The 15,495-nt window shown below is 47.9% G+C and overlaps 1 protein-coding gene across 9 annotated transcripts in view; it reads right to left on the bottom strand.

The window, feature by feature from the left end:
* The window catches only part of Agap1 (ArfGAP with GTPase domain, ankyrin repeat and PH domain 1), a 467,544-nt gene that overhangs the window by 377,129 nt on the left and 74,920 nt on the right, over positions 1 to 15,495 (bottom strand). The gene's annotated exons all lie outside the window — the stretch shown is intronic.

Genomic DNA, 15,495 nt, shown 5'->3' with positions numbered 1-15,495 from the left:
TTTCTCAGAAGGACAAAAATTAGAATCACCTGAAGATATTAGTATGGGGACCACCTGTGATTAGCTCTAAGGGAAAACAAACTTAAGAGACAGCAAAACCTCTCTAAGTTCTCTTTCAAGCTTTAAATATCCTCTCTGCAGTGCAAGAGGCTGGAAGAAGTTCCTAAAAGCCCCTTCTAAGCTCTGTCTCTTCAAGCTAGTAAAAGACAGTGGGTCAGAGTACCCTGAGGGAAACGCTTGGGGAGAGTAAGGGTGAAGAGTTATAGAGAGCCCCAAAAGGCAGGAAACTTTGCCTGAGAAAAGCAGAAAAACCAGGCTTTTCAGTTACAGCCAAGCTGAGGCATCAAGGGTTTTGTTGAGTGAGCATTTCAGAATGAAAAGGTGCTCCTAATCGTCCTATGCAAAGATTCCCTGAAACTGTTAGCATTGTATCCTCGTTTCTGACCAAAAACCCAGAGGTGACTGGCCAGCGTCTCTGAGTTGGAGTGCATTTCGGGGATACTAGGGTTCCTGCAGTTGTACACTTCCTGGAGCACAGAGCTGAGGCAGGAAGGTGCAGGGCCCAGGGGAAGATTGCTAATGAACAAACAAAACTAAAGCCAGTGGGAACGGCACAGTTATCCACTTTCCTACAAGTCCCGGGGTGATAGGTCCACAGCTACAAAAAGAAATCTGAGAAAAGCTTTCCTATCAGAGAAAGGACCTTTCTGGGAAAACAGTAAAGCTGAACTGTGTCTGAAGCAGTCATGCTGCTGAGTCAGAACGCTGTCTGGGGAAAGAGCCCAGCCAGGGCAGAACAGAACTATCCAGGAGTAAAGCTTTCTTTTCTGTCAGAGAAAGCACCTCTTTGAGAAAAGCTTTGTTTCAACTGACTCCCTGAGATGAGGGAGTGTAGCCCTGAGGGGTGATTGCCTCCGGCATAAGCTCTGTCCTTGAGCACCCAGACAAGCAAACAACCCACTGGGGGACTGGGCCAGATGAAGGTCTGTGAGGCAAAGCACCTGTCCTAATGGGAGTTTAGAAATGGCAAAAACCTCCCTTGTTAAATGTTTAGTCTGTGCACAAACCACACAGACCCCGAAAACAGAAACGGACAAAAAGCCCCTACCTTCAGTAGCAGGGAAAGCCGCCGCTCTAGTGTCGGAAACTGTTTCTGGGGTAGAGGGGATAAACTGAGACCAAACTGGATACTGTCAGGGAGAAAGACTCTGAAGAAACAGAGGGGACAGATTCCTCCCCAGAAAATGCATGACCTGACAAAGCTGCTAGATTTTGAGGCAGATTCGGGGGGAGAAAAAAAGCCCCTACCTCCAAAAGCAACCAGCAGAGGAACAGAGCCTCAGATACCTGAAGCTCTGCACCTGGGGGGGAAGGAACAAGCAAAATGAGATAAATCAGTGGGAGAAAATCTCTGAAGGAGCTATGGAAAAGCTGTTGTACATGATCTTGTTTTTCACTGACTGGCTAAGACAAACACAAGCCCTGAGGAAAGTTGCTATCAGAAATGCCAGCCTCAATGTGCGCTAACGAGGCAGGTGTGGTTCTGATCTGGGGGGCCAGTGTCTGATGAAGGAGAAACACCTGTTAAAGCCAGCTGAGGAAAATAGAAACCTCCCAATGTGCCATAGCTGAAAATGTAAAGTGCTTGTTCAAATCTCCCGTTGCAAAAGCCAAAAAACTTTGTTCAAACCTCCCAGGCAAGAATTTGTAAGCAAGTCTGGTAAAAGAGAACCAGTTGACTCTCAGACCCAAAAAGAACTATGGGAAATGACTGATATAAGGAAACTGATATAAGGGACTGATATGGAACTGATATTATTATGGACTGATATAAGGGAAATGCATTCTGGGAAAGGTAGTTTTTCCGCTAAAGATGGCGACATTGCCCTGAAACACTTTTGTCAGCTCGTAAATACATTCATGGTAAACTTAAAATACAGCTTTTAAAAGAATGAGTAGGAAAGTCGTCTAAGTTTAAGTATCAGTTCCGAGAAAAATTGAAAGGATACGGAACTAGGTGCTTCGCAGTTTGGGGCTCCGTTGGTAAAATGCCTTATTTACCCTAATAGCTGTGCAAATATTTACGGGAGTTGGATGACAAAAAGCTACCTATAAGAGCAAACAAGTCACTTTAAAATCCTTAAAATACCACCTAATAGCTGTACAGTTTTTGGTGAAGAGCTTTACAGCAGCTAAATATGGTAATTTCACCCTCAGCGTAAAGTTTTTCAGTAGAACAAACCAAAAGTACTGCTGTGTTAGAAACGTTTGTTTGAATTGAAGTTCTTAGGGGAGCTATTATGAATTTGGGTGAAGGGACAGCCTCTAGTTAAAAACTGTCTACTGCTGACAGTGCATCTCTGCCGGTCCGGAACGGCTGAGAGAACTGGCAACTTTGGAGTGTGACTTCGTCCTGAGAATGTTACAATCCCCTAGCAACAAGTATCACAACTCCATAATAACAACACTCACTAAATTCCAGTGCTTTATAACAAAGCTAACTATAAACTCTAAACTTTAGAAATAATGTATGTACTTCCTGTCTAGTTAAGAGAATCTTTCTGATAGAGATGGTAATAATAATTAAGAGTAAGAAGTAGAAAGACAAATATAGAGATGTGAGTTTGTAAAAATTCTGTCTTGTTAGATCTGTGTTAAGAAATCTTTAGGTGTTTGCTAAGTTAGATATATGCTAATGGTAGCCTATATAAGTTTGTAAAATAGATCTATAGAGTTCCTTTAAGAATATAAGCTTGTAAGAAGTATCTAAGGTAGTCTTAAGACATGTAGTAATAAGCTTGTAAGATGCTAGTTGTAAATGTAAGTTTAAATAAGAAATAAGATAAGTATATAAGAATTAATAGGAAATATATTTGCTAAAGTAGTTCTATAAAGTATAAATAAGTAGATGTTAATATGTTGTATGTGAGTTTGTAAAAATGTGTAAATGTTGAATATGAGTCTAAATGCTTTGCAAGGCAAAAAAATGTTATATGTGAGTTTGTGAAAAAGTGTAAATGTTAAGTGTGAGTCTATTAATGTATATGGTGAAAACACCTGAGACACAGGAGATAGTGTCCTAGTAGACTGCAAAGTAGGCAGTCTAAATGATTTCAAAAGCTCCAGAAGCCGCTAAGAAGCTAAGAATGGCGGACGCCAGAACCAGCACAAGGCATCCGCAGCTGAGATCCGTGGAATATCAACGCAGCACAGAAAAACCTGAGCTAACGGCAAAAACGGTGCGGTTTAAAATCTTACTATAACTAAAAAGGTCTGTCTGTGAGAACAAAAGTTGCAGAGACGCTTGTTTGAACAAAAATTATTAACTGCAAAAAGTTTTGGTTAAAAAAGTCTCTTCATATTTGGAAGTAAAAGCCTGATACCAGAATTTATTTCTTATTTAAACTTTTTGAACTTAAAATGAGATAAAATTACAAAAACATTTTGGTTATGGATTTCTTCAAATTTGGAAGGCTAGTACCAATATTTATCATTTGAATTTTGGTACTTAAATGAAATGAACAATAGAGATTTCATTGCAATGGGACAATTTTGAGCTTACTTATAGTAATGACCTAGGAACAGTTTTCTGGAATTGGGTTAAAAATGGAACTGTTTAAATGAAGAAATGTATTTCTACTTAGAATCAAGATGCAATTTTGTGTATGCATATGTTTTATTAACTGGTGATTTATGAATTGTTTTGTGGAACTGTTTATGTAAAAATGGAATGGAACTGGTTTTGTGTTACAAATGGAACTGTTTAAACAAAAGTTTGGGTTTTCTAACTAGGCTTGAGATTTTGCTTAAAATTATAAAGAAAAGGGAGAGTTAATATTCCTTAGTCTATTTAATTTAAATTGTTGTTTGAGTGGATTAATGTCATGTTTTGTTAGTAAGAAATGTAAATGGGGTATACTAAGAGACTACTTTTAAAGTGTGTAAAGAGTTTTATCAAGAAACTGCTTTTGGATGTTTTGCTAAAAGTTTTCAAAGTGTTAATGGTTAGATTGAAAATATTGCTTTTCAATATGGGTTTGTAGAAATTGTATAAGTTTGGGTTCCTCTAACTAGGTTTGAGATTTTGTTTTAAAAAATTATAAAGAAAAGGAGGAGTTATGGGATTGAATTATGTTCACAGAAACCTATTGATATTAATGCACCCTGGTTTTGTGGAGTTAAGAAAATGTTTAAGTTTGATGTGAATACATTGAAGTTTTTCCTATGTTCTGTTAACAAGAAAATTCAAATGAGTGAGTTAAAGTTGTAAGACGGAGAAAATTGTTAACTATATATAGCACCATATATGCTAATTCTAATGGTTCTGTTAAGAGTTTGCTTTGAGTTGTAAGATTGAGAGAATTGTGACTATGTATAGCAATATTTATGTTAACCTGTTAATGGTAATGATGAAGCTAAGGGATTCTTTAAGTTTGTAGTTGCCTTAAGAGTTTTGGTTTAGAAAGGGCTTGAGGCAGCTAAGACTGCTGTGGTCACCTTGGACCTAATTCAAAAGAGAAATGCCATCTATATCATCCTCTACTCCCATACTGGGAGGTGTAACAGCTATGGAGATTGCTGTAAGCCATTAATAGTTATTTTTTTATATATTAAGAAGGGGGGACCTGTGGGAGCCCGTTCTGGGGTTCCTCGTGGGCTTTACCCAGCAGGTCCGAATAGAGGATGATCAGGACCACGGGCCTGAGTGCAGGTGTCTGAGATGGCCTGCACTTGGCTGTGCTGGGGGAGGAGGTCTTTTGCTCCACCCCTTGGCGTCTCTATAAAAACCCTGGACCAGAGACAGTCGGGGCCCGTTGGAATAGGTTCCAGGCCCTCTCGAGGCTATCCTTTATTTTCTATCTGTTTATCTCCACAAGATTCTCCGCTATAAATCCTTCTATCTAATATTTCCTGCTGATCGCACTCAAGAAAACTCTGGGAAGCTGTGGGGGTGGTGGGTAAACGCCCCACACCTTTCCACAAAGAACCTGCACAGACTTCCCTGCTTCTCCTGAAAAGTACATCCAAAACCATGACACGAACATGTGTGTGCACGTGTGTGTGCACGTGTGTGTGCATGGGGGCGGGGGATGTTGGTGAAATTATTAAGGCCACTCCACGTAGTTAAAAGGAAGGTTTATTTTGTGGGGTAACTTACAAATGAAGGGGTAGGTAACAGGATCTGGGAAAGACGCAGCGCAGTCGAGCAGTGTTCTCTGGAAAACTCTGCTCGGTCTACCTGTAGTGTCTAGGATCCAGGAACCAAGAGAGCCGGCGCATCCGGAGCTAGGGTCTTCAGGGCCCTCTCTTGGCCCCCGCCTTGTAGGCGTGATAGTTACCGAAGCCTTAATGGGGGTTGGAACTTCCAGATCAAAGCTGGAAGGGCTACCCACTATGGGGGGTGGGGGAATGGACAGACAGAGAGGGAGGTGTGTGTCCATGGTGCACATTTGTGTTTCTAAATGCTGAGTTCTTGTTCTCCTTTAAGGGCGGGGATCTGAGAGACTGACTGTCATGTCCCCACACTTCACCTGGCAACAAGGGCCATAGGAAAGTAAGTGGCGATGACACAGATGAAGCCACACTGAGCCATGTGGCAGCAGACCCTGGGAAGAACGCTGTGGGACTCAGCTCTGCCAGGAACTGGCTGTGCGTTTGGGGACAGCTGCAGACCCGCGAGCAGGGCTGCCCTCATCCGGAAAGTGGGGACAAGAACATTCCTGAGGACAAGTGACACAGAGCGTGTGGCACGGACACCAGAATGCTCCCATCAGTGTCAGCCCTACTAACCATTAACTATCCCCTCCAGCGGCTGCAGGGATGGCTCAGCGGTCAAGAGCACTTGCTGTTCTTGCAGAGGACCCAGGTTCAGTTCCCAGCATCCACTTCAGGTGGCTCACTACCACCTGTTACTCCAGTTCCAGGGAATCTGATGTCAATTTCTGGCCTCACTTTGGTGGACACCTAAACACACATGGGCTACATATAAACACTCAGGTACACACATATACATATACAATAATCATCTACAAGAAGTATGACCATGACCCCAAAGATCATGGCACCAGGAGTGAAGCAGCACCCATATTCCTTTCCTACATCTACCAGGAAAGGAAGGAGAAATCCTGGTTAAATTGCTTTTCCAAATCTATTCCTAATGCCACCTTCTGGAAACTGCCTCTATTCCGAGTATAATGATTATATTTACCTTATAGGGGGAAAAAATAAATGAAGAAACAAACAAATTGCACAGCTCGAGAGCGTCTGACAAGATTCAGCTGCTATGGACATTTTTCCATCTACATTCTTAGATTAGGGACCTATTAATAGCAAGCTTTCCCAAAACAACAGTGAGCTAGCATGGGGATGAGCACTTCAGGAGGCCCTCACACCACGGGCACCGGAAGAGACGGCCAGCATACCGCTCCACTGGATGCTCACACACACTGGCGCCGTGTGCCAGCCAGTGAGTGCGTGCCTTGCTTAGAGGTGAGGATGGCACTACCCCAACTGAGTGCTCAGATTGGAGAGACTCCAAAGCCAGAACAGAGTCGAGCAAGTCTTCACAGGCAGAAGAAAAGACTGCAGAGAGATGCTCGGTGTCTCTGAGTGGACAGGGCAGGCAGGGCAGCGCTGAGGTCTGGCTGCGAAGAAGAAAATCGAAGGACACACCACGTGTGTCCCGAGAGGGAGAGGACTTGAACGTGCCCAGTGTGAAGGAACGATGCAGGTTTAAGATGGTGGAAATGCTACCTACTTCACTATAGTCACCCCATATCACATACGTGATCAGAGCAGTGCTATGTGCAGGTAAGTATGTACAACGCTGACGTGTCCGCTTGGGAGCCGGAGAGATGGCTGGCTGGGTAAGAATGCTGTCTGAACGAGGACGAGGAGCTGCTCTAGACTGCTTTGTGTCGATGTGATAAACACCATGACTAAGAGCAACCTGGGAGGAAAGGGTTCATTTCATCCCACACAGCTTTAGGGTTCACCATGAAGAAAGTCAGGGCGGGAACACAAGCAGGAATCTGGAGGCAGGAGCTGAAGCCAGGACCATGAACAGTGCTGCTTACTGGCTTGCTCCCCTACATTTGCTAATCCACCTTTCTTACAGCCAGGACCACCTCCCCAGGGATGGCATGCAGAACGCAAGCGCGCGCGCGCGCGCGCGCGCGCGCACACACACACACACACACACACACACACACACATTTTATCCTTCAGTGACAATGAGGCCTCCTAGGGCCATCAGATCCCATGGGCTCTTCTGCCCCTTCCCACCTTCCAAAGCCTCTGAGGACAACGCTTTGATCACAGAGAATACAAAATGAAAAGGTAAACTGCCTGTTTCACACCTGGTACCTCTGAGGAGCTTCTGAGAGACCCATGTGCCTCAATGTATACCAGTTTTGACTTTGGAAACACTCCCAAGCATTAAAATCGTATCATTATTTATTCTACATTAAATCCTTCAACAACACAAACTAAATGTTCCTGAGCTGGTTCCAACGGCCATGGCTAGACATCAGCGCCTTAGGGGATCTCACAGACCGGCAGTGGTGGTCGGGTGAATACAATCCTCACAAGTGTTAGGTGCCGGGCTGCAGAGAGATCTGAGAAAGAGCACACAGGAGCTCACCTTCCATCTCCAGAACCATGTTTTTAGAAAGCCAGGCATGGGCTGGCTAAATGGTTCAGCAAGTAAGGGTACTTACAAATACGCCTGACCACCTGAGTTCCATCCACAGGACCCACATGACGGAAACTAAGAACCAGCTCCTTCAAGCTGTCCTCTGACTTGCACACCTGTGCCCACACATAAAATAAACAGAATGTAATTTAAAAGAAAAAAATTAAGCCGGGCATAGCCAGGAGGTGAATGGGTACTGAGGGCGGGGAGTAAGGAAGAACAGAGGCCCTGAAGTCTGTGGGAGGATCCATCAGGAGAGGCATCAAGCTCGAGTGGGGGGAGGGGGTGGTAGCAGGGGTGGAGGTCGGAGTAGGAGCCAAGAGGCTGAGCAAGAGATTAGCAAACTTCTGTCAAGGACCAGACAATAAACAGTTTAGGTTTTGTAAGCTGAGAGATACAACCAAAGAATTAGCATGTCTCTCTGGCTCAGCTCTGTAACTCTACCAATTCCTTGTGAATGCAGCCAGACAGCACGAGACACCAGGCATGATGTGGCTCCATGAAATGGCACGGGGGGGGGGCGGGGGGGGGGGGCTGAGATCTAGATCTAGATCCCGTCTAACTTCCCTGCACCCCAGGGCTGTCCTAAGAACCTTGGCTCACCATGTAATCCACAGACACAGTCCTGAGCTAGAGGGCCACGCACACACAGGTCAGGGTGGTCTGGCCCGTGGGATGAAAGCTGCAGTCTAAGACAGGGCCTGGGTCTTCACTGTATGCCAAAAGGAGTCACCACAGAAAGAGGCCCAGAGGAAGGCCACGGAACTTGGCTTCATGAGTACCTCGAGGAAAACTGACTGGAGTCCTGGATCGTGGGGGAGACAGCACGGACCCACAAAAGAGATAAGTGGAGCATCCCAGGTCGGCTGTGCCACTGTCCAGGCGGAATCATGCTGACCCACTTCTCTGACGGGACTGCTGGGGACCTGTTCTTCAGAAGGTAATCACACGTCATTACGTGAGGCCACGGGGCAGGGCTCAGATCAGATGGGCCCCGGTGCTCCTTATAGGAGGAGTGGGAGGAGGAAAGGGGGGCAGCAGATCTTATCCCCACCCCCCCCTCAGGTCAGTTTGGAGCAGAAAGGCCAAGTGAGGACCTAGAGAGTTGTCGTCCCAGAGCCAGGAGAGACGACCTCACCAGAAATAACACCCTGGCCTTGGCCACTGGCTTCCAGGACCCTGGGGAAAAGGAAAAGGGCTGGGTTGTTTTTTTGTTTGTTTGTTTGTTTGTTTGTTTGTTTGTTTTGTTTTGTTTTTTGGAAGCACCCCCTCAGGGCCTGCCTCGGGGCTGAGTGACACACACAACTGTGAGCTCCAGGGGACCGTCCCATTCCCTGGAGACCTATCTCAGAAGTCACCAAGAAAGGGTCCATAAAGAACTCTGGGGAAGAGAGCAACAGAGAAGCTAGCTGGGAAAACAAAGTGTCCAGGTGAGCTGGGGGAGGGAGGGAGACGCAGGAGAGGGTGCGGGAACCAAGAGAGGATGCCCTGAGCATGGCCCGCCACCGTGATGACCTGCCATCATAGAGCTTATATGAAGACGCATGAAAACAAATGAACAACATCAGTGACGGAGTCCTCCTACCTCTGGTCCATGTCCTTATGTCACACCTGCACGAACAGAGGCAAGAAACCACCAAACGCCACCTCCCCAGAGAAAGTCAGCCTGACGTTACTGCAGAAGGAGGTCCGGGAGCCTCCTTCTCAGACTTTGGACAGGGGGTGGGAGCCTGCATTTGGGAGGGGGGCCTCCCCAGAAGCCACTCCTGTGGACGCTGATACATTGAGGATCACAGTAGCTACAGTTTGCTCCCCGCAGCTTCTTACAGTTTGTCAGGCAGAACTACCTACGAACCCCCCTGGCGCTTCTTCCCCCGCGGGCGACACTGGGCCAGTGTCACGGGAACAGCCACTGCTCCCGTCAGGACTCACCCACATACCACAAGCACCCAAAGGAGGCAGTAAGAAACCCACAGGAGCTTGGAAAGTCATGACCACAGGCGGCCCAGCCTCCCCAGCGTGATGAGTGGAGAAGCATCACTGTTGTGTGGGGGCACTCTGTGGCATCTATTCTGGAGGCTTTTTGGGGGTTTATTTTGGGGGTCATGGCTGAGAGCCACGTGTTGAGACCCACACAACTCTGTAGCACTTCCATTTCACAGCTGACACCCGCCGTGTCTGGGTATTTAAACACACCTTCCTGAACAGTTCACTAGCAGGGACCACATCCTTGCCCTTCCCCTGTATGGGGTACCGGGGTGAGAACACATCCCCCGTCTCCCTAGACATCATCTGCTCTGTCCTCTGCTTCCTCCTGGGTATGACTAAGTTAAGGAGAAATACACATACAGGAACACTCATGCAGATATTCACACACACCCACACACGCGCACACGCACACACACACACACACACACACACACACACACACACACACCCCACACGCGCACACACGCACGCACGCGCACAGAGGAATCCACATACAGACTGTGTCAGATGCACTCTCACACAGGCTGTGTGTGCATGCGCCTACACACACTGGAACATACTCAGTTTGTACATCCTTGCTGACTAGATCTAAACACATATCTGCATAACACACACACACACACACACACACAGCACAGCACAGCACACTCAAAAGCAACTGGCACACGCAGGTGCCCCACAAACATCAAGAAGCTTCCATGCTGGCTTCACACATGATCGTCATGGTGAAAACACAGAAGCCAAGTGTCAGTTGACCCACGTGAGTGCATTTTCATCTGCTCCAGGGAAAAAATAAGCTCACTGGCACACACTCGACACTACACTCAGGGAGGCAGTCAGGCCCCCACCCCCTCAGCTGGCCAAATACACAACACAGCTGAGCCCAATCACAGCCCTAAATATTTACACCAATGAGTGACCAACTGGTGCTTCATGTGCTTTTAAAATAGCTCCATGATTCCACACACAGCCAGAAAGGGGACCGTAGGGGGATCAAGCGCACTCCATCTCTCTGGGTCTGTCTATAAACAAGACGTAATCACCCCACTACCCTCATCCCTGGGGAATTCAAGGTTTATCCAAGGATAGCAGCTCTCTGTGACTGGCCAGTAATGGACCCATGATGTGACTTTCTCATCTCCCCTGGGCCTCACCGTCCGGGACACCACACAGCTGGAAGTGCCCTGCTCTCTGGAGGGAGGAAACAGCTCTGAACTCCTCCCAGGAAACAGGCTGCACTGAGATTTCACTCCAGCACAACCTGACTGGACCTGATCTCGTCCCCGATTCTCCCTCTGCTGGGGGCATCTAAGCGTAATGACCACTAGTGTATGCTTTATATCATCTGTGGGGGCTCCATGGTCCGTGTTGTCCAAATTCAAGGTCTCTGATGACCACACCCAAGCTCCCTGTAACCTAGCATTGTGTGCTCGTCCCCTGTTCTTCATGGAAAGCAAACGTGATCAATTAATTATCTAAGCAAGTACCCAGGGACGAGTGGCCCAAGGGACACCCTGCAGGCCACTCTCAACAGCCTTAGGTGGGAGGGGTCTTACAGATGCTGTCACCTTTCCTTTTATTTAAAAATACCTTCTAAAAATAATTAACATTAAAACAAAACCAAAGATGCTGCCAACTGAGTCCAGTAGAACGCAATGTGTCATCCAGCCATCCCAGGACACAACCTCGGACTCCCTCCTGGGCCACCACAACCAGCCACACACCCAGAGGGCCAATGGAGCTCTGCAAAAACACCCAGCACAGTTCTAGTGAGCAGGGACACTTGAGGCCACTGCACCCCGCTTGGCAATCTAAGTTGAACGGCCCCACTGCAATGAGGCGGTACAAGGTGAGGCGTTAGACACACTGGTGAAACACGCACCTCGGTCACTCCCCGCACCACGGAAAAGCCACTCAGAATGGGACGCAATGCACCGGACTTCAAATCTCCTGGGAGACAGGGGTCAGAGTACAGGAAAGGCCGGTCTCTGGGAGATGAGGGGAGCGGGGGCCACTGCAGGGTGGTCTGAAGGACTTCACTGTGTGTGGCCAGGGGTCAAGCCCCGACCATGACTGTCCTGATCCAGAGTGAAGTCACTAGGTCCAGATCTCTGGGAACTGCATGGGAAGAGCGGAGTGCTGAGCCCCAGGACGGTCCGGAAGGAGCCTTTGTTGGGGTCAAGGTGCATTCCGGGCACAATCCTTCAGACAGGAGTCTGCTCACTCTCATTCCCTCCGCGACAGAGCTGACTCAAGTCTGCCTGGGCTGCCACAGACTGAGTGACTTGACCAGAAACAGGTGTTCTCAGAGCCTAAGTCCAAGGTCACGTGCCAGCCAGGACACCGTAGATGACAGGCTATCCCTTAAACTAAAGAGTATTTAGTTTATGCCTCTCAGTCAGAGCTGGGGACACTTGCCTTGCTTTGCTGGGTTTTTTTTTGGGGGGGGGGATCCTCACTATGTTGCCCAGGCTTCCTTCAAACTCCATAGCTCAAAAGATCCCCTCCCTCAGCTTCTCAAATGCCAATACTATAGGCACCGGTCAATCTGCCCCAGCTTCCTGACCTAATCCTTAAAATCACAGCTCAGTCACCATCGCCAGCTGTCTAGGACTGAGGTCTGAAGAAGGAGTGAGAGCCATCTCCAAGGTTCTTCTCTAGAAAACTCTGCTTTCGAAGTCAATGAAACCCCAGCATCTCCTCCTACCAGCCTGTCGAATACACCAGGAAGCTCCGAGGGTACCCCAGCCATCCTGCATCCACCCAGACTAAGAAGCAGTGCAGAGCACTGCCTGGAGTTCCCCAGACACATTCTGGGCATCCCCACCTGTGGGACTCAACTCTGAATGGAAGGAGGTTGGCTGGGACTCAGCATGTGGAGCTAGAACAGGCTGGACCACAGTCCCGTCCTGAGGGGACCCCTATCCCAAAGGTCCAGGGGGCTCCAGTCTGAGCCACAGACCCTCCCCAGGGACTCCACAGGATTGACCCTCCTATGCCTGCCCAGATCCTACCTCCCAGGTGTGAGCAAGTGATGGCTGAGAACACACAGGAATACAGGAAGAGGCCTGCCACCCCACGTGTCCTGGCTGGCACCTCAGCATCATGGCCAGCTGTGCCACTTCACTGACATGAAATCTGATCAGGGTAACCCCCGGAGCATACGGCATCCCTTCAGGGGTGCATGCCCGGGTGTTGTCCAACCACTTCCAAAGCACAACCAGGTAAGTAGGAGAAGTGCCCGCCCCCGCCGCACAAACATGCATGGCAGTATACCATCAACCTTGCGGTTCTCCACCACATTTCTACAGCCCACTCTGCTGCGGCGGCTGACGTAACCAGCACATGGGTGTTTGCAAAACAAGCGAATGTGTACATTTCCCTCCATTTTCAAAGATGACTAAAATGTCCGTTAGCAGCCTTCGCCACTCCATATTGCTACCAACAGTCCATTCCTGCTGACTTCGTTCAGCTATAAACACTCAGCCACACCAGCATGGCATAGATTAACACACAGCTTTAGGGACCGTCTGCCTGCCACAGACACCAGGCAGGGGGCGGGACAGCACTCTGCGCTCACACGCCTCGCTCCCTCCATCTACTGGTGGCTGATGGAAATGGGTCGGCCGAAAGCCTGGCTTCAGAGTAAGATCACATGATCCAGGCACACCTAGGAATCTACCCAAAGGACCGAAGCACTCCACAGAGACACCTGCTCACCCAGGCCTACCGCAGCACTGTTCACAACAGGCCAGGTCTGGAAAGAGCTTGGGCGTCTGGCACCAGATGAATGGATAAAAACAGTGTACATACATACAGGGGTTTTACTTGGCCATAAGGAGGAAATAAAGTAGGTTATCGGCAAGTAAGCCAGACCCAGGAAGACACACACAGCATGTTTTTTATCATATGCAGAGCCTGGGTGTCATACACACCACACCTCACACACACCTCACACACATGCAGAGCCTGGGTGTCATACACACCACACCTCACACACACCTCACACACATGCAGAGCCTGGGTGTCATACACACCACACCTCACACACATGCAGAGCATGGGTGTCATACACACCACACCTCACACACATGCAGAGCATGGGTGTCATACACAACACACCTCACACACATGCAGAGCATGGGTGTCATACATACCACACCTCACACACACCTCACACACATGCAGAGCCTGGGTGTCATACACAACACACCTCACACACATGCAGAGCCTGGGTGTCATACACACACACCTCACACACATGCAGAGCCTGGGTGTCATACACAACACACCTCACACACATCATGAAAATGGGGAGGAACTATTTGCAAAGAGGAGGTACCGGACTGGGGAGAGACAGAAGGGGGTTAAGGGAAAGCAGATGATGAAAGTGAAAGATACACTTGAAGATGCGATTATAAAACACATTCATCGGACAAATATAAAATAATTTAAAAAATCAGCACTAGCAAATGTCCACAGCATAATTTTGGTGACAAATATAGAACCGAATAATGTAAAGCATCACACTCAATAAAGTCAAAACACGAGCAGACACATGAACACAAGAGTGATGAGCAGACACATGGACACAATGGTGATGAGCAGACAGACACATGGACACAACGGTGATGAGCAGACAGACACGTGGACACAATGGTGATGAGCAGACAGACACATGGACACAACAGTGATGAGCAGACACATGGACACAACAGTGATGAGCAGACAGACACATGGACACAACAGTGATGAGCAGACAGACACTTGGACACAGCAGTGAGCACTGGGAGAAGGCAGCTCCACACCTCACTCCCTTCTGGGGATGTTTCCCTGCATCCTGGATCGGGGTGCAGGGAAACATCCCCAGATGGATAGGTGATGGATGGTCTCCATCACCATCCGCAGTGAGCAGAAGCATCCTCCTCCCAGGATACCCGCTGTTCTGCTCTGAGAGCTGGCCTAGGCAGGAGTTAGCACTACAGTCAAACAGGCTCCCTCACAAACCCTTGGTCCTCACCACTTCTACACACTTCCCGGAGAAATCTGAGCTGTTTCATCTGAGATCCCTCCTTCCTGTCGGCTGACCTGGGTCCTGACTCTAGGCACTGCTCCTGGATGGGGAAGGTGATGCCTCCTTCCAGGCTCTTATCATCACGGTTCTAACTTTTAAAAAGAACTGGCTACCTGACATGCATGCATGCATGGATGGATGGATGGATGGATGGACGGACGGATCGATCAATAGATATATAGAATAAAAAGAACTAGCAGCTTACAAAAGCACTAATCACTCACTCAATTCTTCTTTCAAACAGGAAAATAAAAATTTTTAAAAAGGTAAAATCTCATGAACTAACTCCATAGGTCAGCCGAAGGGCAGAGGGAAGAAACACCCAGAGAGGAAAAGACTATCATTTAAGAAGCCAGAAGACCCTGCTTAGTCCTGGAGGAGAGGAGGGCCACAGAAGGAGAAAGAGCTGTGGAGCTTATGCAAACAACTGCCAGCCCACTTACTGCAAAAAGCGGAACATCCACAGTGCCAAGTCTGACAGAGGCCAGCAGGGGGCAGCAGAGGCGAGCGAGAAGGCAAGTCTAAGACTTCCCCTAGCCACTTAGATTTCTCAGGCCCCGCTTCCTCCCTGCCCCTGCAAGAGCCTTATTTGCTGAACGTGAGTTTACAATTACTGCAGAACAAAAATTTTAATCTATATGTACTCTTAAAATTCCCCTAAGAACGTGACTCATCTTTCTTTTTATACTACTTGAATAAACAAGTTTGAAGGCCTCAAAGCCAAAATTCATGGTATAAT

This window comes from Peromyscus maniculatus, chromosome 13 (genome assembly GCF_049852395.1).
Source record: "Peromyscus maniculatus bairdii isolate BWxNUB_F1_BW_parent chromosome 13, HU_Pman_BW_mat_3.1, whole genome shotgun sequence".
Lineage (NCBI taxonomy): Eukaryota > Metazoa > Chordata > Mammalia > Rodentia > Cricetidae > Peromyscus > Peromyscus maniculatus.
Note: the sequence above shows the minus strand (reverse complement) of the source record. Positions and strands in the feature narration are given on the sequence as shown.